Here is a 26,106-nt window from a genome sequence, read left to right as displayed (position 1 = left end):
TCTGTCCTATTTCTTTTCTGATTCTTTTAAGTTTCCAGCTCAAGGTTTTATTTTCTGCCCAAGCAATGAATTTTTCAAACATGAAAGTTTAAATCTTCTACCATTCAAGAAGGCTGCTATCAAACTTTGCTTAGAGAGTCAGATACGTAAGGAGGAGGCATTTCAAAATAGTAAAATAAAATCCACTGGTTTTACTTTTTTCATGCTTGATTCCATCTTTCTTCCTCTTTAGCACTTACAGCAGATTCTTACTCCCACTATTGCACTATCACAGAGACTTAGCAATGGCTAATTTGATGTTGTCCCACTATGAGGATAGAAAGCTTCATACTGAGAAGATGGCACTGTTGAGATTCGAGCTCAGGATCTCCTGTTTACTAGACAGGCGCTTTAACCAACTAAGCCACAGCACCACAAGCTGGTGAGGATGGGAAAGCCAGGGAAGATTTAGTCACTAATCGATAATTTCAAGTGGTTAATTGAGCTTCAGTTCCATTCCACGCACAGCAGAAGCATTGAATAAGATGTCGCTCTCAGTCATGGCAATTAAGAAACCGAGTATTTTCTGAAGAGCATTCTCGAAAAGGACCATGACAAATTTGCAGAATGCGACCGAAGCTGTATCGAGAACAAGGGCTTGGGATTTGAAGTTCCATAATTAAATGATCCATCTTTTATCACAGCTGGAAATTGGGACTTGTTTTGCTTCCCAGTCATGAGACAGAATAGACAGATTGAAAGAATGCCACTGCAGTGCCAAAAGTAGAAACAATTAGGAATGATTGATAAGTTGCTATTAAAACCCTTTGCACTGGTTCATTTCTGATAAGGTTTGTCCTAATCTAACTTTAGACAATAGATACTCTAGGAGATGAGATGAGGCCACACTGCCAAAAGCCTTTATACAATCTTCAGCAAAAACACCCTGACAGCTTAAAATCCTCATAAGATCTTACCTCCTAATTTAGACTTGGGCATGTAGACGATGGACTGCTAATCCATTGTGCTCTGCATGCATGGGTTCGAATCCCATCCTTGTCGGTATAATCTGCTTCTTTCCTTTTGACAAGATTTGCTTTCATTTTTAGGCAAAATGGTGTATACTTCAAGCATGAAAGTTGATTCTTTTCTCTTTCAAGAAAGCTGCTATAGTCCTATCGTCTGGTTTCTACATGTTCATGCAGGCAAGTTGGCTGTGTAGTTAAGATGATACATTAACAATGCAGTTAAGAGATTGAGCTATGCATGCATGGCTTTGAATTCAATCTGTTCTATTTCTTTTCTGATTCTTTTAAGTTTCCAGCTCAAGGTTTTATTTTCTGCCCAAGCAATGAATTCTTCAAACATGAAAGTTTAAATCTTCTACGATTCAAGAAGGCTGCTATCAAACTTTGCTTAGAGAGTCAGATACGTAAGGAGGAGGCATTTCAAAATAGTAAAATAAAATCCACTGGTTTTACTTTTTTCATGCTTGTTTCCATCTTTCTTCCTCTTTAGCACTTACAGCAGATTCTTACTCCCACTATTGCACTATCACAGAGACTTAGCAATGGCCAATTTGATGTTGTCCCACTATGAGGATAGAAAGCTTCATACTGAGAAGATGAAAAGAAGGCACTGTTGAGATTTGAACTCAAGATCTCCTGTTTACTAGACAGGCGCTTTAACCAACTAAGCCACAGCACCACAAGCTGGTGAGGATGGGAAAGCCAGGGAAGATTTAGTCACTAATCGATAATTTCAAGTGGTTAATTGAGCTTCAGTTCCATTCCACGCACAGCAGAAGCATTGAATAAGATGTCGCTCTCAGTCATGGCAATTAAGAAACCGAGTATTTTCTGAAGAGCATTCTCGAAAAGGACCATGACAAATTTGCAGAATGCGACCGAAGCTGTATCGAGAACAAGGGCTTGGGATTTGAAGTTCCATAATTAAATGATCCATCTTTTATCACAGCTGGAAATTGGGACTTGTTTTGCTTCCCAGTCATGAGACAGAATAGACAGATTGAAAGAATGCCACTGCAGTGCCAAAAGTAGAAACAATTAGGAATGATTGATAAGTTGCTATTAAAACCCTTTGCACTGGTTCATTTCTGATAAGGTTTGTCCTAATCTAACTTTAGACAATAGATACTCTAGGAGATGAGATGACGCCACACTGCCAAAAGCCTTTATACAATCTTCAGCAAAAACACCCTGACAGCTTAAAATCCTCATGAGATCTTACCTCCTAATTTAGACTTGGGCATGTAGACGATGGACTGCTAATCCATTGTACTCTGCATGCATGGGTTCGAATCCCATCCTCGTCGGTATAATCTGCTTCTTTCCCTTTGACAAGATTGGCTTTCATTTTTAGGCAAAATGGTGTATACTTCAAGCATGAAAGTTGATTCTTTTCTCTTTCAAGAAAGCTGCTATAGTCCTATCGTCTGGTTTCTACATGTTCATGCAGGCAAGTTGGCTGTGTAGTTAAGATGATACATTAACAATGCAGTTAAGAGATTGAGCTATGCATGCATGGCTTTGAATTCAATCTGTTCTATTTCTTTTCTGATTCTTTTAAGTTTCCAGCTCAAGGTTTTATTTTCTGCCCAAGCAATGAATTCTTCAAACATGAAAGTTTAAATCTTCTACGATTCAAGAAGGCTGCTATCAAACTTTGCTTAGAGAGTCAGATACGTAAGGAGGAGGCATTTCAAAATAGTATAATAAAATCCACTGGTTTTACTTTTTTCATGCTTGTTTCCATCTTTCTTCCTCTTTAGCACTTACAGCAGATTCTTACTCCCACTATTGCACTATCACAGAGACTTAGCAATGGCCAATTTGATGTTGTCCCACTATGAGGATAGAAAGCTTCATACTGAGAAGATGAAAAGAAGGCACTGTTGAGATTTGAACTCAGGATCTCCTGTTTACTAGACAGGCGCTTTAACCAACTAAGCCACAGCACCACAAGCTGGTGAGGATGGGAAAGCCAGGGAAGATTTAGTCACTAATCGATAATTTCAAGTGGTTAATTGAGCTTCAGTTCCATTCCACGCACAGCAGAAGCATTGAATAAGATGTCGCTCTCAGTCATGGCAATTAAGAAACCGAGTATTTTCTGAAGAGCATTCTCGAAAAGGACCATGACAAATTTGCAGAATGCGACCGAAGCTGTATCGAGAACAAGGGCTTGGGATTTGAAGTTCCATAATTAAATGATCCATCTTTTATCACAGCTGGAAATTGGGACTTGTTTTGCTTCCCAGTCATGAGACAGAATAGACAGATTGAAAGAATGCCACTGCAGTGCCAAAAGTAGAAACAATTAGGAATGATTGATAAGTTGCTATTAAAACCCTTTGCACTGGTTCATTTCTGATAAGGTTTGTCCTAATCTAACTTTAGACAATAGATACTCTAGGAGATGAGATGACGCCACACTGCCAAAAGCCTTTATACAATCTTCAGCAAAAACACCCTGACAGCTTAAAATCCTCATAAGATCTTACCTCCTAATTTAGACTTGGGCATGTAGACGATGGACTGCTAATCCATTGTGCTCTGCATGCATGGGTTCGAATCCCATCCTTGTCGGTATAATCTGCTTCTTTCCTTTTGACAAGATTTGCTTTCATTTTTAGGCAAAATGGTGTATACTTCAAGCATGAAAGTTGATTCTTTTCTCTTTCAAGAAAGCTGCTATAGTCCTATCGTCTGGTTTCTACATGTTCATGCAGGCAAGTTGGCTGTGTAGTTAAGATGATACATTAACAATGCAGTTAAGAGATTGAGCTATGCATGCATGGCTTTGAATTCAATCTGTTCTATTTCTTTTCTGATTCTTTTAAGTTTCCAGCTCAAGGTTTTATTTTCTGCCCAAGCAATGAATTCTTCAAACATGAAAGTTTAAATCTTCTACGATTCAAGAAGGCTGCTATCAAACTTTGCTTAGAGAGTCAGATACGTAAGGAGGAGGCATTTCAAAATAGTAAAATAAAATCCACTGGTTTTACTTTTTTCATGCTTGTTTCCATCTTTCTTCCTCTTTAGCACTTACAGCAGATTCTTACTCCCACTATTGCACTATCACAGAGACTTAGCAATGGCCAATTTGATGTTGTCCCACTATGAGGATAGAAAGCTTCATACTGAGAAGATGAAAAGAAGGCACTGTTGAGATTTGAACTCAGGATCTCCTGTTTACTAGACAGGCGCTTTAACCAACTAAGCCACAGCACCACAAGCTGGTGAGGATGGGAAAGCCAGGGAAGATTTAGTCACTAATCGATAATTTCAAGTGGTTAATTGAGCTTCAGTTCCATTCCACGCACAGCAGAAGCATTGAATAAGATGTCGCTCTCAGTCATGGCAATTAAGAAACCGAGTATTTTCTGAAGAGCATTCTCGAAAAGGACCATGACAAATTTGCAGAATGCGACCGAAGCTGTATCGAGAACAAGGGCTTGGGATTTGAAGTTCCATAATTAAATGATCCATCTTTTATCACAGCTGGAAATTGGGACTTGTTTTGCTTCCCAGTCATGAGACAGAATAGACAGATTGAAAGAATGCCACTGCAGTGCCAAAAGTAGAAACAATTAGGAATGATTGATAAGTTGCTATTAAAACCCTTTGCACTGGTTCATTTCTGATAAGGTTTGTCCTAATCTAACTTTAGACAATAGATACTCTAGGAGATGAGATGACGCCACACTGCCAAAAGCCTTTATACAATCTTCAGCAAAAACACCCTGACAGCTTAAAATCCTCATGAGATCTTACCTCCTAATTTAGACTTGGGCATGTAGACGATGGACTGCTAATCCATTGTACTCTGCATGCATGGGTTCGAATCCCATCCTCGTCGGTATAATCTGCTTCTTTCCCTTTGACAAGATTGGCTTTCATTTTTAGGCAAAATGGTGTATACTTCAAGCATGAAAGTTGATTCTTTTCTCTTTCAAGAAAGCTGCTATAGTCCTATCGTCTGGTTTCTACATGTTCATGCAGGCAAGTTGGCTGTGTAGTTAAGATGATACATTAACAATGCAGTTAAGAGATTGAGCTATGCATGCATGGCTTTGAATTCAATCTGTTCTATTTCTTTTCTGATTCTTTTAAGTTTCCAGCTCAAGGTTTTATTTTCTGCCCAAGCAATGAATTCTTCAAACATGAAAGTTTAAATCTTCTACGATTCAAGAAGGCTGCTATCAAACTTTGCTTAGAGAGTCAGATACGTAAGGAGGAGGCATTTCAAAATAGTATAATAAAATCCACTGGTTTTACTTTTTTCATGCTTGTTTCCATCTTTCTTCCTCTTTAGCACTTACAGCAGATTCTTACTCCCACTATTGCACTATCACAGAGACTTAGCAATGGCCAATTTGATGTTGTCCCACTATGAGGATAGAAAGCTTCATACTGAGAAGATGAAAAGAAGGCACTGTTGAGATTTGAACTCAGGATCTCCTGTTTACTAGACAGGCGCTTTAACCAACTAAGCCACAGCACCACAAGCTGGTGAGGATGGGAAAGCCAGGGAAGATTTAGTCACTAATCGATAATTTCAAGTGGTTAATTGAGCTTCAGTTCCATTCCACGCACAGCAGAAGCATTGAATAAGATGTCGCTCTCAGTCATGGCAATTAAGAAACCGAGTATTTTCTGAAGAGCATTCTCGAAAAGGACCATGACAAATTTGCAGAATGCGACCGAAGCTGTATCGAGAACAAGGGCTTGGGATTTGAAGTTCCATAATTAAATGATCCATCTTTTATCACAGCTGGAAATTGGGACTTGTTTTGCTTCCCAGTCATGAGACAGAATAGACAGATTGAAAGAATGCCACTGCAGTGCCAAAAGTAGAAACAATTAGGAATGATTGATAAGTTGCTATTAAAACCCTTTGCACTGGTTCATTTCTGATAAGGTTTGTCCTAATCTAACTTTAGACAATAGATACTCTAGGAGATGAGATGACGCCACACTGCCAAAAGCCTTTATACAATCTTCAGCAAAAACACCCTGACAGCTTAAAATCCTCATGAGATCTTACCTCCTAATTTAGACTTGGGCATGTAGACAATGGACTGCTAATCCATTGTACTCTGCATGCATGGGTTCGAATCCCATCCTCGTCGGTATAATCTGCTTCTTTCCCTTTGACAAGATTGGCTTTCATTTTTAGGCAAAATGGTGTATACTTCAAGCATGAAAGTTGATTCTTTTCTCTTTCAAGAAAGCTGCTATAGTCCTATCGTCTGGTTTCTACATGTTCTTGCAGGCAAGTTGGCTGTGTAGTTAAGATGATACATTAACAATGCAGTTAAGAGATTGAGCTATGCATGCATGGCTTTAAATTCAATCTGTCCTATTTCTTTTCTGATTCTTTTAAGTTTCCAGCTCAAGGTTTTATTTTCTGCCCAAGCAATGAATTCTTCAAACATGAAAGTTTAAATCTTCTACCATTCAAGAAGGCTGCTATCAAACTTTGCTTAGAGAGTCAGATACGTAAGGAGGAGGCATTTCAAAATAGTAAAATAAAATCCACTGGTTTTACTTTTTTCATGCTTGATACCATCTTTCTTCCTCTTTAGCACTTACAGCAGATTCTTACTCCCACTATTACAGAGACTTAGCAATGGCCAATTTGATGTTGTCCCACTATGAGGATAGAAAGCTTCATACTGAGAAGATGAAAAGAAGGCACTGTTGAGATTCGAACTCAGGATCTCCTGTTTACTAGACAGGCGCTTTAACCAACTAAGCCACAGCACCACAAGCTGGTGAGGATGGGAAAGCCAGGGAAGATTTAGTCACTAATCGATAATTTCAAGTGGTTAATTGAGCTTCAGTTCCATTCCACGCACAGCAGAAGCATTGAATAAGATGTCGCTCTCAGTCATGGCAATTAAGAAACCGAGTATTTTCTGAAGAGCATTCTCGAAAAGGACCATGACAAATTTGCAGAATGCGACCGAAGCTGTATCGAGAACAAGGGCTTGGGATTTAAAGTTCCATAATTAAATGATCCATCTTTTATCACAGCTGGAAATTGGGACTTGTTTTGCTTCCCAGTCATGAGACAGAATAGACAGATTGAAAGAATGCCACTGCAGTGCCAAAAGTAGAAACAATTAGGAATGATTGATAAGTTGCTATTAAAACCCTTTGCACTGGTTCATTTCTGATAAGGTTTGTCCTAATCTAACTTTAGACAATAGATACTCTAGGAGATGAGATGACGCCACACTGCCAAAAGCCTTTATACAATCTTCAGCAAAAACACCCTGACAGCTTAAAATCCTCATGAGATCTTACCTCCTAATTTAGACTTGGGCATGTAGACGATGGACTGCTAATCCATTGTACTCTGCATGCATGGGTTCGAATCCCATCCTCGTCGGTATAATCTGCTTCTTTCCCTTTGACTAGATTGGCTTTCATTTTTAGGCAAAATGGTGTATACTTCAAGCATGAAAGTTGATTCTTTTCTCTTTCAAGAAAGCTGCTATAGTCCTATCGTCTGGTTTCTACATGTTCATGCAGGCAAGTTGGCTGTGTAGTTAAGATGATACATTAACAATGCAGTTAAGAGATTGAGCTATGCATGCATGGCTTTGAATTCAATCTGTCCTATTTCTTTTCTGATTCTTTTAAGTTTCCAGCTCAAGGTTTTATTTTCTGCCCAAGCAATGAATTCTTCAAACATGAAAGTTTAAATCTTCTACCATTCAAGAAGGCTGCTATCAAACTTTGCTTAGAGAGTCAGATACGTAAGGAGGAGGCATTTCAAAATAGTAAAATAAAATCCACTGGTTTTACTTTTTTCATGCTTGATTCCATCTTTCTTCCTCTTTAGCACTTACAGCAGATTCTTACTCCCACTATTGCACTATCACAGAGACTTAGCAATGGCCAATTTGATGTTGTCCCACTATGAGGATAGAAAGCTTCATACTGAGAAGATGAAAAGAAGGCACTGTTGAGATTTGAACTCAGGATCTCCTGTTTACTAGACAGGCGCTTTAACCAACTAAGCCACAGCACCACAAGCTGGTGAGGATGGGAAAGCCAGGGAAGATTTAGTCACTAATCGATAATTTCAAGTGGTTAATTGAGCTTCAGTTCCATTCCACGCACAGCAGAAGCATTGAATAAGATGTCGCTCTCAGTCATGGCAATTAAGAAACCGAGTATTTTCTGAAGAGCATTCTCGAAAAGGACCATGACAAATTTGCAGAATGCGACCGAAGCTGTATCGAGAACAAGGGCTTGGGATTTGAAGTTCCATAATTAAATGATCCATCTTTTATCACAGCTGGAAATTGGGACTTGTTTTGCTTCCCAGTCATGAGACAGAATAGACAGATTGAAAGAATGCCACTGCAGTGCCAAAAGTAGAAACAATTAGGAATGATTGATAAGTTGCTATTAAAACCCTTTGCACTGGTTCATTTCTGATAAGGTTTGTCCTAATCTAACTTTAGACAATAGATACTCTAGGAGATGAGATGACGCCACACTGCCAAAAGCCTTTATACAATCTTCAGCAAAAACACCCTGACAGCTTAAAATCCTCATGAGATCTTACCTCCTAATTTAGACTTGGGCATGTAGACGATGGACTGCTAATCCATTGTACTCTGCATGCATGGGTTCGAATCCCATCCTTGTCGGTATAATCTGCTTCTTTCCCTTTGACAAGATTGGCTTTCATTTTTAGGCAAAATGGTGTATACTTCAAGCATGAAAGTTGATTCTTTTCTCTTTCAAGAAAGCTGCTATAGTCCTATCGTCTGGTTTCTACATGTTCATGCAGGCAAGTTGGCTGTGTAGTTAAGATGATACATTAACAATGCAGTTAAGAGATTGAGCTATGCATGCATGGCTTTGAATTCAATCTGTTCTATTTCTTTTCTGATTCTTTTAAGTTTCCAGCTCAAGGTTTTATTTTCTGCCCAAGCAATGAATTCTTCAAACATGAAAGTTTAAATCTTCTACGATTCAAGAAGGCTGCTATCAAACTTTGCTTAGAGAGTCAGATACGTAAGGAGGAGGCATTTCAAAATAGTAAAATAAAATCCACTGGTTTTACTTTTTTCATGCTTGATTCCATCTTTCTTCCTCTTTAGCACTTACAGCAGATTCTTACTCCCACTATTGCACTATCACAGAGACTTAGCAATGGCCAATTTGATGTTGTCCCACTATGAGGATAGAAAGCTTCATACTGAGAAGATGAAAAGAAGGCACTGTTGAGATTTGAACTCAGGATCTCCTGTTTACTAGACAGGCGCTTTAACCAACTAAGCCACAGCACCACAAGCTGGTGAGGATGGGAAAGCCAGGGAAGATTTAGTCACTAATCGATAATTTCAAGTGGTTAATTGAGCTTCAGTTCCATTCCACGCACAGCAGAAGCATTGAATAAGATGTCGCTCTCAGTCATGGCAATTAAGAAACCGAGTATTTTCTGAAGAGCATTCTCGAAAAGGACCATGACAAATTTGCAGAATGCGACCGAAGCTGTATCGAGAACAAGGGCTTGGGATTTGAAGTTCCATAATTAAATGATCCATCTTTTATCACAGCTGGAAATTGGGACTTGTTTTGCTTCCCAGTCATGAGACAGAATAGACAGATTGAAAGAATGCCACTGCAGTGCCAAAAGTAGAAACAATTAGGAATGATTGATAAGTTGCTATTAAAACCCTTTGCACTGGTTCATTTCTGATAAGGTTTGTCCTAATCTAACTTTAGACAATAGATACTCTAGGAGATGAGATGACGCCACACTGCCAAAAGCCTTTATACAATCTTCAGCAAAAACACCCTGACAGCTTAAAATCCTCATGAGATCTTACCTCCTAATTTAGACTTGGGCATGTAGACGATGGACTGCTAATCCATTGTACTCTGCATGCATGGGTTCGAATCCCATCCTCGTCGGTATAATCTGCTTCTTTCCCTTTGACAAGATTGGCTTTCATTTTTAGGCAAAATGGTGTATACTTCAAGCATGAAAGTTGATTCTTTTCTCTTTCAAGAAAGCTGCTATAGTCCTATCGTCTGGTTTCTACATGTTCATGCAGGCAAGTTGGCTGTGTAGTTAAGATGATACATTAACAATGCAGTTAAGAGATTGAGCTATGCATGCATGGCTTTGAATTCAATCTGTTCTATTTCTTTTCTGATTCTTTTAAGTTTCCAGCTCAAGGTTTTATTTTCTGCCCAAGCAATGAATTCTTCAAACATGAAAGTTTAAATCTTCTACGATTCAAGAAGGCTGCTATCAAACTTTGCTTAGAGAGTCAGATACGTAAGGAGGAGGCATTTCAAAATAGTATAATAAAATCCACTGGTTTTACTTTTTTCATGCTTGTTTCCATCTTTCTTCCTCTTTAGCACTTACAGCAGATTCTTACTCCCACTATTGCACTATCACAGAGACTTAGCAATGGCCAATTTGATGTTGTCCCACTATGAGGATAGAAAGCTTCATACTGAGAAGATGAAAAGAAGGCACTGTTGAGATTTGAACTCAGGATCTCCTGTTTACTAGACAGGCGCTTTAACCAACTAAGCCACAGCACCACAAGCTGGTGAGGATGGGAAAGCCAGGGAAGATTTAGTCACTAATCGATAATTTCAAGTGGTTAATTGAGCTTCAGTTCCATTCCACGCACAGCAGAAGCATTGAATAAGATGTCGCTCTCAGTCATGGCAATTAAGAAACCGAGTATTTTCTGAAGAGCATTCTCGAAAAGGACCATGACAAATTTGCAGAATGCGACCGAAGCTGTATCGAGAACAAGGGCTTGGGATTTGAAGTTCCATAATTAAATGATCCATCTTTTATCACAGCTGGAAATTGGGACTTGTTTTGCTTCCCAGTCATGAGACAGAATAGACAGATTGAAAGAATGCCACTGCAGTGCCAAAAGTAGAAACAATTAGGAATGATTGATAAGTTGCTATTAAAACCCTTTGCACTGGTTCATTTCTGATAAGGTTTGTCCTAATCTAACTTTAGACAATAGATACTCTAGGAGATGAGATGACGCCACACTGCCAAAAGCCTTTATACAATCTTCAGCAAAAACACCCTGACAGCTTAAAATCCTCATGAGATCTTACCTCCTAATTTAGACTTGGGCATGTAGACAATGGACTGCTAATCCATTGTACTCTGCATGCATGGGTTCGAATCCCATCCTCGTCGGTATAATCTGCTTCTTTCCCTTTGACAAGATTGGCTTTCATTTTTAGGCAAAATGGTGTATACTTCAAGCATGAAAGTTGATTCTTTTCTCTTTCAAGAAAGCTGCTATAGTCCTATCGTCTGGTTTCTACATGTTCTTGCAGGCAAGTTGGCTGTGTAGTTAAGATGATACATTAACAATGCAGTTAAGAGATTGAGCTATGCATGCATGGCTTTAAATTCAATCTGTCCTATTTCTTTTCTGATTCTTTTAAGTTTCCAGCTCAAGGTTTTATTTTCTGCCCAAGCAATGAATTCTTCAAACATGAAAGTTTAAATCTTCTACCATTCAAGAAGGCTGCTATCAAACTTTGCTTAGAGAGTCAGATACGTAAGGAGGAGGCATTTCAAAATAGTAAAATAAAATCCACTGGTTTTACTTTTTTCATGCTTGATTCCATCTTTCTTCCTCTTTAGCACTTACAGCAGATTCTTACTCCCACTATTACAGAGACTTAGCAATGGCCAATTTGATGTTGTCCCACTATGAGGATAGAAAGCTTCATACTGAGAAGATGAAAAGAAGGCACTGTTGAGATTCGAACTCAGGATCTCCTGTTTACTAGACAGGCGCTTTAACCAACTAAGCCACAGCACCACAAGCTGGTGAGGATGGGAAAGCCAGGGAAGATTTAGTCACTAATCGATAATTTCAAGTGGTTAATTGAGCTTCAGTTCCATTCCACGCACAGCAGAAGCATTGAATAAGATGTCGCTCTCAGTCATGGCAATTAAGAAACCGAGTATTTTCTGAAGAGCATTCTCGAAAAGGACCATGACAAATTTGCAGAATGCGACCGAAGCTGTATCGAGAACAAGGGCTTGGGATTTAAAGTTCCATAATTAAATGATCCATCTTTTATCACAGCTGGAAATTGGGACTTGTTTTGCTTCCCAGTCATGAGACAGAATAGACAGATTGAAAGAATGCCACTGCAGTGCCAAAAGTAGAAACAATTAGGAATGATTGATAAGTTGCTATTAAAACCCTTTGCACTGGTTCATTTCTGATAAGGTTTGTCCTAATCTAACTTTAGACAATAGATACTCTAGGAGATGAGATGACGCCACACTGCCAAAAGCCTTTATACAATCTTCAGCAAAAACACCCTGACAGCTTAAAATCCTCATGAGATCTTACCTCCTAATTTAGACTTGGGCATGTAGACGATGGACTGCTAATCCATTGTACTCTGCATGCATGGGTTCGAATCCCATCCTTGTCGGTATAATCTGCTTCTTTCCCTTTGACTAGATTGGCTTTCATTTTTAGGCAAAATGGTGTATACTTCAAGCATGAAAGTTGATTCTTTTCTCTTTCAAGAAAGCTGCTATAGTCCTATCGTCTGGTTTCTACATGTTCATGCAGGCAAGTTGGCTGTGTAGTTAAGATGATACATTAACAATGCAGTTAAGAGATTGAGCTATGCATGCATGGCTTTGAATTCAATCTGTCCTATTTCTTTTCTGATTCTTTTAAGTTTCCAGCTCAAGGTTTTATTTTCTGCCCAAGCAATGAATTCTTCAAACATGAAAGTTTAAATCTTCTACCATTCAAGAAGGCTGCTATCAAACTTTGCTTAGAGAGTCAGATACGTAAGGAGGAGGCATTTCAAAATAGTAAAATAAAATCCACTGGTTTTACTTTTTTCATGCTTGATTCCATCTTTCTTCCTCTTTAGCACTTACAGCAGATTCTTACTCCCACTATTGCACTATCACAGAGACTTAGCAATGGCCAATTTGATGTTGTCCCACTATGAGGATAGAAAGCTTCATACTGAGAAGATGAAAAGAAGGCACTGTTGAGATTTGAACTCAGGATCTCCTGTTTACTAGACAGGCGCTTTAACCAACTAAGCCACAGCACCACAAGCTGGTGAGGATGGGAAAGCCAGGGAAGATTTAGTCACTAATCGATAATTTCAAGTGGTTAATTGAGCTTCAGTTCCATTCCACGCACAGCAGAAGCATTGAATAAGATGTCGCTCTCAGTCATGGCAATTAAGAAACCGAGTATTTTCTGAAGAGCATTCTCGAAAAGGACCATGACAAATTTGCAGAATGCGACCGAAGCTGTATCGAGAACAAGGGCTTGGGATTTGAAGTTCCATAATTAAATGATCCATCTTTTATCACAGCTGGAAATTGGGACTTGTTTTGCTTCCCAGTCATGAGACAGAATAGACAGATTGAAAGAATGCCACTGCAGTGCCAAAAGTAGAAACAATTAGGAATGATTGATAAGTTGCTATTAAAACCCTTTGCACTGGTTCATTTCTGATAAGGTTTGTCCTAATCTAACTTTAGACAATAGATACTCTAGGAGATGAGATGACGCCACACTGCCAAAAGCCTTTATACAATCTTCAGCAAAAACACCCTGACAGCTTAAAATCCTCATGAGATCTTACCTCCTAATTTAGACTTGGGCATGTAGACGATGGACTGCTAATCCATTGTACTCTGCATGCATGGGTTCGAATCCCATCCTTGTCGGTATAATCTGCTTCTTTCCCTTTGACAAGATTGGCTTTCATTTTTAGGCAAAATGGTGTATACTTCAAGCATGAAAGTTGATTCTTTTCTCTTTCAAGAAAGCTGCTATAGTCCTATCGTCTGGTTTCTACATGTTCATGCAGGCAAGTTGGCTGTGTAGTTAAGATGATACATTAACAATGCAGTTAAGAGATTGAGCTATGCATGCATGGCTTTGAATTCAATCTGTTCTATTTCTTTTCTGATTCTTTTAAGTTTCCAGCTCAAGGTTTTATTTTCTGCCCAAGCAATGAATTCTTCAAACATGAAAGTTTAAATCTTCTACGATTCAAGAAGGCTGCTATCAAACTTTGCTTAGAGAGTCAGATACGTAAGGAGGAGGCATTTCAAAATAGTAAAATAAAATCCACTGGTTTTACTTTTTTCATGCTTGATTCCATCTTTCTTCCTCTTTAGCACTTACAGCAGATTCTTACTCCCACTATTGCACTATCACAGAGACTTAGCAATGGCCAATTTGATGTTGTCCCACTATGAGGATAGAAAGCTTCATACTGAGAAGATGAAAAGAAGGCACTGTTGAGATTTGAACTCAGGATCTCCTGTTTACTAGACAGGCGCTTTAACCAACTAAGCCACAGCACCACAAGCTGGTGAGGATGGGAAAGCCAGGGAAGATTTAGTCACTAATCGATAATTTCAAGTGGTTAATTGAGCTTCAGTTCCATTCCACGCACAGCAGAAGCATTGAATAAGATGTCGCTCTCAGTCATGGCAATTAAGAAACCGAGTATTTTCTGAAGAGCATTCTCGAAAAGGACCATGACAAATTTGCAGAATGCGACCGAAGCTGTATCGAGAACAAGGGCTTGGGATTTGAAGTTCCATAATTAAATGATCCATCTTTTATCACAGCTGGAAATTGGGACTTGTTTTGCTTCCCAGTCATGAGACAGAATAGACAGATTGAAAGAATGCCACTGCAGTGCCAAAAGTAGAAACAATTAGGAATGATTGATAAGTTGCTATTAAAACCCTTTGCACTGGTTCATTTCTGATAAGGTTTGTCCTAATCTAACTTTAGACAATAGATACTCTAGGAGATGAGATGACGCCACACTGCCAAAAGCCTTTATACAATCTTCAGCAAAAACACCCTGACAGCTTAAAATCCTCATGAGATCTTACCTCCTAATTTAGACTTGGGCATGTAGACAATGGACTGCTAATCCATTGTACTCTGCATGCATGGGTTCGAATCCCATCCTCGTCGGTATAATCTGCTTCTTTCCCTTTGACAACATTGGCTTTCATTTTTAGGCAAAATGGTGTATACTTCAAGCATGAAAGTTGATTCTTTTCTCTTTCAAGAAAGCTGCTATAGTCCTATCGTCTGGTTTCTACATGTTCTTGCAGGCAAGTTGGCTGTGTAGTTAAGATGATACATTAACAATGCAGTTAAGAGATTGAGCTATGCATGCATGGCTTTAAATTCAATCTGTCCTATTTCTTTTCTGATTCTTTTAAGTTTCCAGCTCAAGGTTTTATTTTCTGCCCAAGCAATGAATTCTTCAAACATGAAAGTTTAAATCTTCTACCATTCAAGAAGGCTGCTATCAAACTTTGCTTAGAGAGTCAGATACGTAAGGAGGAGGCATTTCAAAATAGTAAAATAAAATCCACTGGTTTTACTTTTTTCATGCTTGATTCCATCTTTCTTCCTCTTTAGCACTTACAGCAGATTCTTACTCCCACTATTACAGAGACTTAGCAATGGCCAATTTGATGTTGTCCCACTATGAGGATAGAAAGCTTCATACTGAGAAGATGAAAAGAAGGCACTGTTGAGATTCGAACTCAGGATCTCCTGTTTACTAGACAGGCGCTTTAACCAACTAAGCCACAGCACCACAAGCTGGTGAGGATGGGAAAGCCAGGGAAGATTTAGTCACTAATCGATAATTTCAAGTGGTTAATTGAGCTTCAGTTCCATTCCACGCACAGCAGAAGCATTGAATAAGATGTCGCTCTCAGTCATGGCAATTAAGAAACCGAGTATTTTCTGAAGAGCATTCTCGAAAAGGACCATGACAAATTTGCAGAATGCGACCGAAGCTGTATCGAGAACAAGGGCTTGGGATTTAAAGTTCCATAATTAAATGATCCATCTTTTATCACAGCTGGAAATTGGGACTTGTTTTGCTTCCCAGTCATGAGACAGAATAGACAGATTGAAAGAATGCCACTGCAGTGCCAAAAGTAGAAACAATTAGGAATGATTGATAAGTTGCTATTAAAACCCTTTGCACTGGTTCATTTCTGATAAGGTTTGTCCTAATCTAACTTTAGACAATAGATACTCTAGGAGATGAGATGACGCCACACTGCCAAAAGCCTTTATACAATCTTCAGCAAAAACACCCTGACAGCTTAAAATCCTCATGAGATCTTACCTCCTAATTTATACTTGGGCATGTAGACGATGGACTGCTAATCCATTGTACTCTGCATGCATGGGTTCGAATCCCATCCTCGTCGGTATAATCTGCTTCTTTCCCTTTGACTAGATTGGCTTTCATTTTTAGGCAAAATGGTGTATACTTCAAGCATGAAAGTTGATTCTTTTCTCTTTCAAGAAAGCTGCTATAGTCCTATCGTCTGGTTTCTACATGTTCATGCAGGCAAGTTGGCTGTGTAGTTAAGATGATACATTAACAATGCAGTTAAGAGATTGAGCTATGCATGCATGGCTTTGAATTCAATCTGTCCTATTTCTTTTCTGATTCTTTTAAGTTTCCAGCTCAAGGTTTTATTTTCTGCCCAAGCAATGAATTCTTCAAACATGAAAGTTTAAATCTTCTACCATTCAAGAAGGCTGCTATCAAACTTTGCTTAGAGAGTCAGATACGTAAGGAGGAGGCATTTCAAAATAGTAAAATAAAATCCACTGGTTTTACTTTTTTCATGCTTGATTCCATCTTTCTTCCTCTTTAGCACTTACAGCAGATTCTTACTCCCACTATTGCACTATCACAGAGACTTAGCAATGGCCAATTTGATGTTGTCCCACTATGAGGATAGAAAGCTTCATACTGAGAAGATGAAAAGAAGGCACTGTTGAGATTTGAACTCAGGATCTCCTGTTTACTAGACAGGCGCTTTAACCAACTAAGCCACAGCACCACAAGCTGGTGAGGATGGGAAAGCCAGGGAAGATTTAGTCACTAATCGATAATTTCAAGTGGTTAATTGAGCTTCAGTTCCATTCCACGCACAGCAGAAGCATTGAATAAGATGTCGCTCTCAGTCATGGCAATTAAGAAACCGAGTATTTTCTGAAGAGCATTCTCGAAAAGGGCCATGACAAATTTGCAGAATGCGACCGAAGCTGTATCGAGAACAAGGGCTTGGGATTTGAAGTTCCATAATTAAATGATCCATCTTTTATCACAGCTGGAAATTGGGACTTGTTTTGCTTCCCAGTCATGAGACAGAATAGACAGATTGAAAGAATGCCACTGCAGTGCCAAAAGTAGAAACAATTAGGAATGATTGATAAGTTGCTATTAAAACCCTTTGCACTGGTTCATTTCTGATAAGGTTTGTCCTAATCTAACTTTAGACAATAGATACTCTAGGAGATGAGATGACGCCACACTGCCAAAAGCCTTTATACAATCTTCAGCAAAAACACCCTGACAGCTTAAAATCCTCATGAGATCTTACCTCCTAATTTAGACTTGGGCATGTAGACGATGGACTGCTTAATCCATTGTACTCTGCATGCATGGGTTCGAATCCCATCCTCGTCGGTATAATCTGCTTCTTTCCCTTTGACAAGATTGGCTTTCATTTTTAGGCAAAATGGTGTATACTTCAAGCATGAAAGTTGATTCTTTTCTCTTTCAAGAAAGCTGCTATAGTCCTATCGTCTGGTTTCTACATGTTCATGCAGGCAAGTTGGCTGTGTAGTTAAGATGATACATTAACAATGCAGTTAAGAGATTGAGCTATGCATGCATGGCTTTGAATTCAATCTGTTCTATTTCTTTTCTGATTCTTTTAAGTTTCCAGCTCAAGGTTTTATTTTCTGCCCAAGCAATGAATTCTTCAAACATGAAAGTTTAAATCTTCTACGATTCAAGAAGGCTGCTATCAAACTTTGCTTAGAGAGTCAGATACGTAAGGAGGAGGCATTTCAAAATAGTAAAATAAAATCCACTGGTTTTACTTTTTTCATGCTTGTTTCCATCTTTCTTCCTCTTTAGCACTTACAGCAGATTCTTACTCCCACTATTGCACTATCACAGAGACTTAGCAATGGCCAATTTGATGTTGTCCCACTATGAGGATAGAAAGCTTCATACTGAGAAGATGAAAAGAAGGCACTGTTGAGATTTGAACTCAGGATCTCCTGTTTACTAGACAGGCGCTTTAACCAACTAAGCCACAGCACCACAAGCTGGTGAGGATGGGAAAGCCAGGGAAGATTTAGTCACTAATCGATAATTTCAAGTGGTTAATTGAGCTTCAGTTCCATTCCACGCACAGCAGAAGCATTGAATAAGATGTCGCTCTCAGTCATGGCAATTAAGAAACCGAGTATTTTCTGAAGAGCATTCTCGAAAAGGACCATGACAAATTTGCAGAATGCGACCGAAGCTGTATCGAGAACAAGGGCTTGGGATTTGAAGTTCCATAATTAAATGATCCATCTTTTATCACAGCTGGAAATTGGGACTTGTTTTGCTTCCCAGTCATGAGACAGAATAGACAGATTGAAAGAATGCCACTGCAGTGCCAAAAGTAGAAACAATTAGGAATGATTGATAAGTTGCTATTAAAACCCTTTGCACTGGTTCATTTCTGATAAGGTTTGTCCTAATCTAACTTTAGACAATAGATACTCTAGGAGATGAGATGACGCCACACTGCCAAAAGCCTTTATACAATCTTCAGCAAAAACACCCTGACAGCTTAAAATCCTCATGAGATCTTACCTCCTAATTTAGACTTGGGCATGTAGACAATGGACTGCTAATCCATTGTACTCTGCATGCATGGGTTCGAATCCCATCCTCGTCGGTATAATCTGCTTCTTTCCCTTTGACAAGATTGGCTTTCATTTTTAGGCAAAATGGTGTATACTTCAAGCATGAAAGTTGATTCTTTTCTCTTTCAAGAAAGTTGCTATAGTCCTATCGTCTGGTTTCTACATGTTCTTGCAGGCAAGTTGGCTGTGTAGTTAAGATGATACATTAACAATGCAGTTAAGAGATTGAGCTATGCATGCATGGCTTTAAATTCAATCTGTCCTATTTCTTTTCTGATTCTTTTAAGTTTCCAGCTCAAGGTTTTATTTTCTGCCCAAGCAATGAATTCTTCAAACATGAAAGTTTAAATCTTCTACCATTCAAGAAGGCTGCTATCAAACTTTGCTTAGAGAGTCAGATACGTAAGGAGGAGGCATTTCAAAATAGTAAAATAAAATCCACTGGTTTTACTTTTTTCATGCTTGATTCCATCTTTCTTCCTCTTTAGCACTTACAGCAGATTCTTACTCCCACTATTGCACTATCACAGAGACTTAGCAATGGCCAATTTGATGTTGTCCCACTATGAGGATAGAAAGCTTCATACTGAGAAGATGAAAAGAAGGCACTGTTGAGATTTGAACTCAGGATCTCCTGTTTACTAGACAGGCGCTTTAACCAACTAAGCCACAGCACCACAAGCTGGTGAGGATGGGAAAGCCAGGGAAGATTTAGTCACTAATCGATAATCTCAAGTGGTTAATTGAGCTTCAGTTCCATTCCACGCACAGCAGAAGCATTGAATAAGATGTCGCTCTCAGTCATGGCAATTAAGAAACCGAGTATTTTCTGAAGAGCATTCTCGAAAAGGACCATGACAAATTTGCAGAATGCGACCGAAGCTGTATCGAGAACAAGGGCTTGGGATTTGAAGTTCCATAATTAAATGATCCATCTTTTATCACAGCTGGAAATTGGGACTTGTTTTGCTTCCCAGTCATGAGACAGAATAGACAGATTGAAAGAATGCCACTGCAGTGCCAAAAGTAGAAACAATTAGGAATGATTGATAAGTTGCTATTAAAACCCTTTGCACTGGTTCATTTCTGATAAGGTTTGTCCTAATCTAACTTTAGACAATAGATACTCTAGGAGATGAGATGACGCCACACTGCCAAAAGCCTTTATACAATCTTCAGCAAAAACACCCTGACAGCTTAAAATCCTCATGAGATCTTATCTCCTAATTTAGACTTGGGCATGTAGACGATGGACTGCTAATCCATTCTACTCTGCATGCATGGGTTCGAATCCCATCCTCGTTGGTATAATCTGCTTCTTTCCCTTTGACAAGATTGGCTTTCATTTTTAGGCAAAATGGTGTATACTTCAAGCATGAAAGTTGATTCTTTTCTCTTTCAAGAAAGCTGCTATAGTCCTATCGTCTGGTTTCTACATGTTCATGCAGGCAAGTTGGCTGTGTAGTTAAGATGATACATTAACAATGCAGTTAAGAGATTGAGCCATGCATGCATGGCTTTAAATTCAATCTGTCCTATTTCTTTTCTGATTCTTTTAAGTTTCCAGCTCAAGGTTTTATTTTCTGCCCAAGCAATGAATTTTTCAAACATGAAAGTTTAAATCTTCTACCATTCAAGAAGGCTGCTATCAAACTTTGCTTAGAGAGTCAGATACGTAAGGAGGAGGCATTTCAAAATAGTAAAATAAAATCCACTGGTTTTACTTTTTTCATGCTTGATTCCATCTTTCTTCCTCTTTAGCACTTACAGCAGATTCTTACTCCCACTATTGCACTATCACAGAGACTTAACAATGGCCAATTTGATGTTGTCCCACTATGAGGATAGAAAGCTTCATACTGAGAAGATGAAAAGAAGGCACTGTTGAGATTCGAACTCAGGATCTCCTGTTTACTAGACAGGCACTTTAACCAACTAAGCCACAGCACCACAAGCTGGTGAGGATGGGAAAGCCAGGGAAGATTTAGTCACTAATCGATAATTTCAAGTGGTTAATTGAGCAAAACAATATTGAGCTTCAGTTCCATTCCACGCAGAGCAGAAGCATTGAATAAGATGTCGCTCTCAGTCATGGCAATTAAGAAACCGAGTATTTTTTGAAGAGCATTCTCGAAAAGGACCATGACAAATTTGCAGAATGCGACCGAAGCTGTATCGAGAACAAGGGCTTGGGATTTGAAGTTCCATAATTAAATGATCCATCTTTTATCACAGCTGGAAATTGGGACTTGTTTTGCTTCCCAGTCATGAGACAGAATAGACAGATTGAAAGAATGCCACTGCAGTGCCAAAAGTAGAAACAATTAGGAATGATTGATAAGTTGCTATTAAAACCCTTTGCACTGGTTCATTTCTGATCAGGTTTGTAATAATCTAACTTTAGACAATAGATACTCTAGGAGATGAGATGAGGCCACACTGCCAAAAGCCTTTATACAATCTTCAGCAAAAACACCCTGACAGCTTAAAATCCTCATGAGATCTTACCTCCTAATTGAGACTTGGTCATGTAGATGAGGTGGCCGAGTGGTTAAGGCGATGGACTGCTAATCCATTGTGCTCTGCATGCATGGGTTCGAATACCATCCTAGTCGGTTTAATCTGCTTCTTTCCCTTTGACAAGATTGGCTTTCATTTTTAGGCAAAATGTTGTATACTTCAAGCATGAAAGTTGATTCTTTTCTTCTTTCAAGAAAGCTGCTATAGTCCTATCGTCTGGTTTCTACATGTTCATGCAGGCAAGTTGGCTGTGTAGTTAAGATGATACATTAACAATGCAGTTAAGAGATTAAGCTATGCATGCATGGCTTTGAATTCAATCTGTCCTATTTCTTTTCTGATTCTTTTAAGTTTCCAGTTCAAGGTTTTATTTTCTGCCCAAGCAATGAATTCTTCAAACATGAAAGTTTAAATCTTCTACCATTCAAAAAGGCTGCTATCAAACTTTGCTTAGAGAGTCAGATACGTAAGGAGGAGGCATTTCAAAATAGTAAAATAAAATCCACTGGTTTTACTTTTTTCATGCTTGATTCCATCTTTCTTCCTCTTTAGCACTTATACCAGATTCTTACTCCTACTAATGCACTATCACAGAGACTTAGCAATGGCCAATTTGATGTTGTCCCACTATGAGGATAGAAAGCTTTATACTGAGAAGATGAAAAGAAGGCACTGCTGAGATTTGAACTCAGGATCTCCTGTTTATTAGACAGGCGCTTTAACCAACTAAGCCACAGCACCACAAGCTGGTGAGGATGGGAAAGCCAGGGAAGATTTAGTCACTAATCGATAATTTCAAGTGGTTAATTGAGCAAAACAACATTGAGCTTCAGTTCCATTCCACGCACAGCAGAAGCATTGAATAAGATGTCGCTCTCAGTCATGGCAATTAAGAAACCGAGTATTTTTTGAAGAGCATTCTCGAAAAGGACCATGACAAATTTGCAGAATGCGACCGAAGCTGTTTCGAGAACAAGGGCTTGGGATTTGAAGTTCCATAATTAAATGATCAATCTTTTATCACAGCTGGAAATTGGGACTTGTTTTGCTTCCCAGTCATGAGACAGAATAGACAGATTGAAAGAATGCCACTGCAGTGCCAAAAGTAGAAACAATCAGGAATGATTGATAAGTTGCTATTAAAACCCTTTGCACTGGTTCATTTCTGATAAGGTTTGTCCTAATCTAACTTTAGACAATAGATACTCTAGGAGATGAGATGAGGCCACACTGCCAAAAGCCTTTATACAATCTTCAGCAAAAACACCCTGACAACTTAAAATCCTCATGAGATCTTACCTCCTAATTCAGACTTGGTCATGTAGATGAGGTGGCCGAGTGGTTAAGGCGATGGACTGCTAATCCATTGTGCTCTGCATGCAAGGGTTCGAATCCCATCCTCGTCGGTTTAATCTGCTTCTTTCCCTTTGACAAGATTGGCTTTCAATTTTAGGCAAAATGGTGTAAACTTCAAGCATGAAAGTTGATTCTTTTCGCTTTCAAGAAAGCTGCTATAGTCCTATTGTCTGGTTTCTACATGTTCATGCAGGCAAGTTGGCTGTGTAGTTAAGATGATACATTAACAATGCAGTTAAGAGATTAAGCTATGCATGCATGGCTTTGAATTCAATCTGTTCTATTTCTTTTCTGATTCTTTTAAGTTTCCAGCTCAAGGTTTTATTTTCTGCCCAAGCAATAAAATCTTCAAACATGAAAGTTTAAATCTTCTACCATTCAAGAAGGCTGCTATCAAACTTTGCTTAGAGAGTCAGATACGTAAGGACGAGGCATTTCAAAATAGTAAAATAAAATCCACTGGTTTTACTTTTTTCATGCTTGATTCCATCTTTCTTCCTCTTTAGCACTTATAGCAGATTCTTACTCCCACTATTGCACTATCACAGAGACTTAGCAAAGACCAATTTGATGTTCCCACTTTGAGGATAGAAAGCTTAATACTGAGAAGATGAAAAGAAGGCACTGTTGAGATTCGAACTCAGGATCTCCTGTTTACTAGACAGACACTTTAACCAACTAAGCCACAGCACCACAAGCTGGTGAAGATGGGAAAGCCAGGGAAGATTTAGTCACTAATCGATAATTTCAAGTGGTTAATTGAGCTTCAGTTCCATTCCACGCACAGCAGAAGCATTGAATAAGATGTCGCTCTCAGTCATGGCAATTAAGAAACCGAGTATTTTTTGAAGAGCATTCTCGAAAAGGACCATGACAAATTTGCAGAATGCGACCGAAGCTGTATCGAGAACAAGGGCTTGGGATTTGAAGTTCCATAATTAAATGATCCATCTTTTATCACAGCTGGAAATTGGGACATGTTTTGCTTCCCAGTCATGAGACAGAATAGACAGATTGAAAGAATGCCACTGCAGTGCCAAAAGTAGAAACAATTAGGAATGATTGATAAGTTGCTATTAAAACCCTTTGCACTGGTTCATTTCTGATAAGGTTTGTAATAATCTAACTTTAGACAATAGATACTCTAGGAGATGAGATGAGGCCACACTGCCAAAAGCCTTTATACAATCTTCAGCAAAAACACCCTGACAGCTTAAAATCCTCATGAGATCTTACCTCCTAATTGAGACTTGGTCATGTAGATGAGGTGGCCGAGTCGTTAAGGCGATGGACTGCTAATCCATTGTGCTCTGCATGCATGGGTTCGAATACCATCCTCGTTGGTTTAATCTGCTTCTTTCCCTTTGACAAGATTGGCTTTCATTTTTAGGCAAAATGTTGTATACTTCAAGCATGAAAGTTGATTCTTTTCTTCTTTCAAGAAAGCTGCTATAGTCCTATCGTCTGGTTTCTACATGTTCATGCAGGCAAGTTGGCTGTGTAGTTAAGATGATACATTAACAATGCAGTTAAGAGATTAAGCTATGCATGCATGGCTTTGAATTCAATCTGTCCTATTTCTTTTCTGATTCTTTTAAGTTTCCAGTTCAAGGTATTATTTTCTGCCCAAGCAATGAATTCTTCAAACATGAAAGTTTAAATCTTCTACCATTCAAAAAAGCTGCTATCAAACTTTGCTTAGAGAGTCAGATACGTAAGGAGGAGGCATTTCAAAATAGTAAAATAAAATCCACTGGTTTTACTTTTTTCATGCTTGATTCCATCTTTCTTCCTCTTTAGCACTTATACCAGATTCTTACTCCCACTATTGCACTATCACAGAGACTTAGCAATGGCCAATTTGATGTTGTCCCACTATGAGGATAGAAAGCTTTATACTGAGAAGATGAAAAGAAGGCACTGCTGAGATTTGAACTCAGGATCTCCTGTTTACTAGACAGGCGCTTTAACCAACTAAGCCACAGCACCACAAGCTGGTGAGGATGGGAAAGCCAGGGAAGATTTAGTCACTAATCGATAATTTCAAGTGGTTAATTGAGCAAAACAACATTGAGCTTCAGTTCCATTCCACGCACAGCAGAAGCATTGAATAAGATGTCGCTCTCAGTCATGGCAATTAAGAAACCGAGTATTTTTTGAAGAGCATTCTCGAAAAGGACCATGACAAATTTGCAGAATGCGACCGAAGCTGTATCGAGAACAAGGGCTTGGGATTTAAAGTTCCATAACTAAATGATCCATCTTTTATCACAGCTGGAAATTGGGACTTGTTTTGCTTCCCAGTCATGAGACAGAATAGACAGATTGAAAGAATGCCACTGCAGTGCCAAAAGTAGAAACAATTAGGAATGATTGATAAGTTGCTATTAAAACCCTTTGCACTGGTTCATTTCTGATAAGGTTTGTCCTAATCAAAATAGTAAAATAAAATCCACTGGTTTTACTTTTTTCATGCTTGATTCCATCTTTCTTCCTCTTTAGCACTTATAGCAGATTCTTACTCCCACTATTGCACTATCACAGAGAATTAGCAAAGGCCAATTTGATGTTGTCCCACTATTAGGATAGAAAGCTTCATACTGAGAAGATGAAAAGAAGGCACTGTTGTGATTTGAACTCAGGATCTCCTGCTTACTAGACAGGCGTTTTAACCAACTAAGCCACAGCACCATAAGCTGGTGAGGAAGGGAAAGCCAGGGAAGATTTAGTCACTAATCGATAATTTCAAGTGGTTAATTGAGCAAAACAACATTGAGCTTCAGTTCCATTCCACGCACAGCAGAAGCATTGAATAAGATGTCGCTCTCAGTCATGGCAATTAAGAAACCGAGTATTTTTTGAAGAGCATTCTCGAAAAGGACCATGACAAATTTGTAGAATGCGACCGAAGCTGTATCGAGAACAAGGGCTTGGGATTTGAAGTTCCATAATTAAATGATCCATCTTTTTTCACAGCTGGAAATTGGGACTTGTTTTGCTTCCCAGTCATGAGACAGAATAGACAGATTGAAAGAATGCCACTGCAGTGCCAAAAGTAGAAACAATTAGGAATGATTGATAAGTTGCTATTAAAACCCTTTGCACTGGTTCATTTCTGATAAGGTTTGTCCTAATCTAACTTTAGACAATAGATACTCTAGGAGATGAGATGAGGCCACACTGCCAAAAGCCTTTATACTATCTTCAGCAAAAACACCCTGACAACTTAAAATCCTCATGAGATCTTACCTCCTAATTCAGACTTGGTCATGTAGATGAGGTGGCCGAGTGGTTAAGGCGATGGACTGCTAATCCATTGTGCTCTGCATGCAAGGGTTCGAATACCATCCTCGTCGGTTTAATCTGCTTCTTTCCCTTTGACAAGATTGGCTTTCATTTTTAGGCAAAATGTTGTATACTTC

General features: G+C 38.9%; 21 non-coding genes across 21 annotated transcripts; 1 reads left to right on the top strand and 20 right to left on the bottom strand.

Annotated features, from left to right (window-relative positions):
• Positions 1-339: 339 nt before the first annotated feature.
• On the bottom strand, positions 340-413 carry TRNAT-AGU (transfer RNA threonine (anticodon AGU)). Its single transcript has one exon. It is a non-coding gene; the product is annotated as a tRNA-Thr (tRNA).
• A 1,199-nt stretch (positions 414-1,612) lies between these two features.
• TRNAT-AGU (transfer RNA threonine (anticodon AGU)) lies at positions 1,613-1,686 on the bottom strand. Its single transcript has one exon. It is a non-coding gene; the product is annotated as a tRNA-Thr (tRNA).
• Positions 1,687-2,885: 1,199 nt separating this feature from the next.
• On the bottom strand, positions 2,886-2,959 carry TRNAT-AGU (transfer RNA threonine (anticodon AGU)). Its single transcript has one exon. It is a non-coding gene; the product is annotated as a tRNA-Thr (tRNA).
• A 1,199-nt stretch (positions 2,960-4,158) lies between these two features.
• Positions 4,159-4,232, bottom strand: TRNAT-AGU (transfer RNA threonine (anticodon AGU)). The gene has a single exon. It is a non-coding gene; the product is annotated as a tRNA-Thr (tRNA).
• A 1,199-nt stretch (positions 4,233-5,431) lies between these two features.
• TRNAT-AGU (transfer RNA threonine (anticodon AGU)) lies at positions 5,432-5,505 on the bottom strand. The gene has a single exon. It is a non-coding gene; the product is annotated as a tRNA-Thr (tRNA).
• A 1,191-nt stretch (positions 5,506-6,696) lies between these two features.
• Positions 6,697-6,770, bottom strand: TRNAT-AGU (transfer RNA threonine (anticodon AGU)). The gene has a single exon. It is a non-coding gene; the product is annotated as a tRNA-Thr (tRNA).
• Positions 6,771-7,969: 1,199 nt separating this feature from the next.
• On the bottom strand, positions 7,970-8,043 carry TRNAT-AGU (transfer RNA threonine (anticodon AGU)). Its single transcript has one exon. It is a non-coding gene; the product is annotated as a tRNA-Thr (tRNA).
• Positions 8,044-9,242: 1,199 nt separating this feature from the next.
• Positions 9,243-9,316, bottom strand: TRNAT-AGU (transfer RNA threonine (anticodon AGU)). The gene has a single exon. It is a non-coding gene; the product is annotated as a tRNA-Thr (tRNA).
• A 1,199-nt stretch (positions 9,317-10,515) lies between these two features.
• TRNAT-AGU (transfer RNA threonine (anticodon AGU)) lies at positions 10,516-10,589 on the bottom strand. Its single transcript has one exon. It is a non-coding gene; the product is annotated as a tRNA-Thr (tRNA).
• A 1,191-nt stretch (positions 10,590-11,780) lies between these two features.
• TRNAT-AGU (transfer RNA threonine (anticodon AGU)) lies at positions 11,781-11,854 on the bottom strand. The gene has a single exon. It is a non-coding gene; the product is annotated as a tRNA-Thr (tRNA).
• A 1,199-nt stretch (positions 11,855-13,053) lies between these two features.
• Positions 13,054-13,127, bottom strand: TRNAT-AGU (transfer RNA threonine (anticodon AGU)). Its single transcript has one exon. It is a non-coding gene; the product is annotated as a tRNA-Thr (tRNA).
• Positions 13,128-14,326: 1,199 nt separating this feature from the next.
• On the bottom strand, positions 14,327-14,400 carry TRNAT-AGU (transfer RNA threonine (anticodon AGU)). The gene has a single exon. It is a non-coding gene; the product is annotated as a tRNA-Thr (tRNA).
• A 1,191-nt stretch (positions 14,401-15,591) lies between these two features.
• On the bottom strand, positions 15,592-15,665 carry TRNAT-AGU (transfer RNA threonine (anticodon AGU)). Its single transcript has one exon. It is a non-coding gene; the product is annotated as a tRNA-Thr (tRNA).
• A 1,199-nt stretch (positions 15,666-16,864) lies between these two features.
• TRNAT-AGU (transfer RNA threonine (anticodon AGU)) lies at positions 16,865-16,938 on the bottom strand. Its single transcript has one exon. It is a non-coding gene; the product is annotated as a tRNA-Thr (tRNA).
• A 1,200-nt stretch (positions 16,939-18,138) lies between these two features.
• On the bottom strand, positions 18,139-18,212 carry TRNAT-AGU (transfer RNA threonine (anticodon AGU)). Its single transcript has one exon. It is a non-coding gene; the product is annotated as a tRNA-Thr (tRNA).
• A 1,199-nt stretch (positions 18,213-19,411) lies between these two features.
• On the bottom strand, positions 19,412-19,485 carry TRNAT-AGU (transfer RNA threonine (anticodon AGU)). Its single transcript has one exon. It is a non-coding gene; the product is annotated as a tRNA-Thr (tRNA).
• Positions 19,486-20,684: 1,199 nt separating this feature from the next.
• TRNAT-AGU (transfer RNA threonine (anticodon AGU)) lies at positions 20,685-20,758 on the bottom strand. The gene has a single exon. It is a non-coding gene; the product is annotated as a tRNA-Thr (tRNA).
• A 1,237-nt stretch (positions 20,759-21,995) lies between these two features.
• On the bottom strand, positions 21,996-22,069 carry TRNAI-AAU (transfer RNA isoleucine (anticodon AAU)). The gene has a single exon. It is a non-coding gene; the product is annotated as a tRNA-Ile (tRNA).
• Positions 22,070-22,652: 583 nt separating this feature from the next.
• TRNAS-GCU (transfer RNA serine (anticodon GCU)) lies at positions 22,653-22,734 on the top strand. Its single transcript has one exon. It is a non-coding gene; the product is annotated as a tRNA-Ser (tRNA).
• Positions 22,735-23,303: 569 nt separating this feature from the next.
• TRNAT-AGU (transfer RNA threonine (anticodon AGU)) lies at positions 23,304-23,377 on the bottom strand. Its single transcript has one exon. It is a non-coding gene; the product is annotated as a tRNA-Thr (tRNA).
• A 1,222-nt stretch (positions 23,378-24,599) lies between these two features.
• Positions 24,600-24,673, bottom strand: TRNAT-AGU (transfer RNA threonine (anticodon AGU)). Its single transcript has one exon. It is a non-coding gene; the product is annotated as a tRNA-Thr (tRNA).
• Positions 24,674-26,106: the final 1,433 nt, after the last annotated feature.

Source organism: Phyllobates terribilis, unplaced genomic scaffold, assembly GCF_046119375.1.
Source record: "Phyllobates terribilis strain yellow unplaced genomic scaffold, ASM4611937v1 Scaffold_9__5_contigs__length_417890890, whole genome shotgun sequence".
In the NCBI taxonomy this organism is placed as follows: domain Eukaryota; kingdom Metazoa; phylum Chordata; class Amphibia; order Anura; family Dendrobatidae; genus Phyllobates; species Phyllobates terribilis.
The sequence above is the reverse complement of the archived record's forward strand: the minus strand, read 5'-3'. Positions and strand labels throughout refer to the sequence as shown.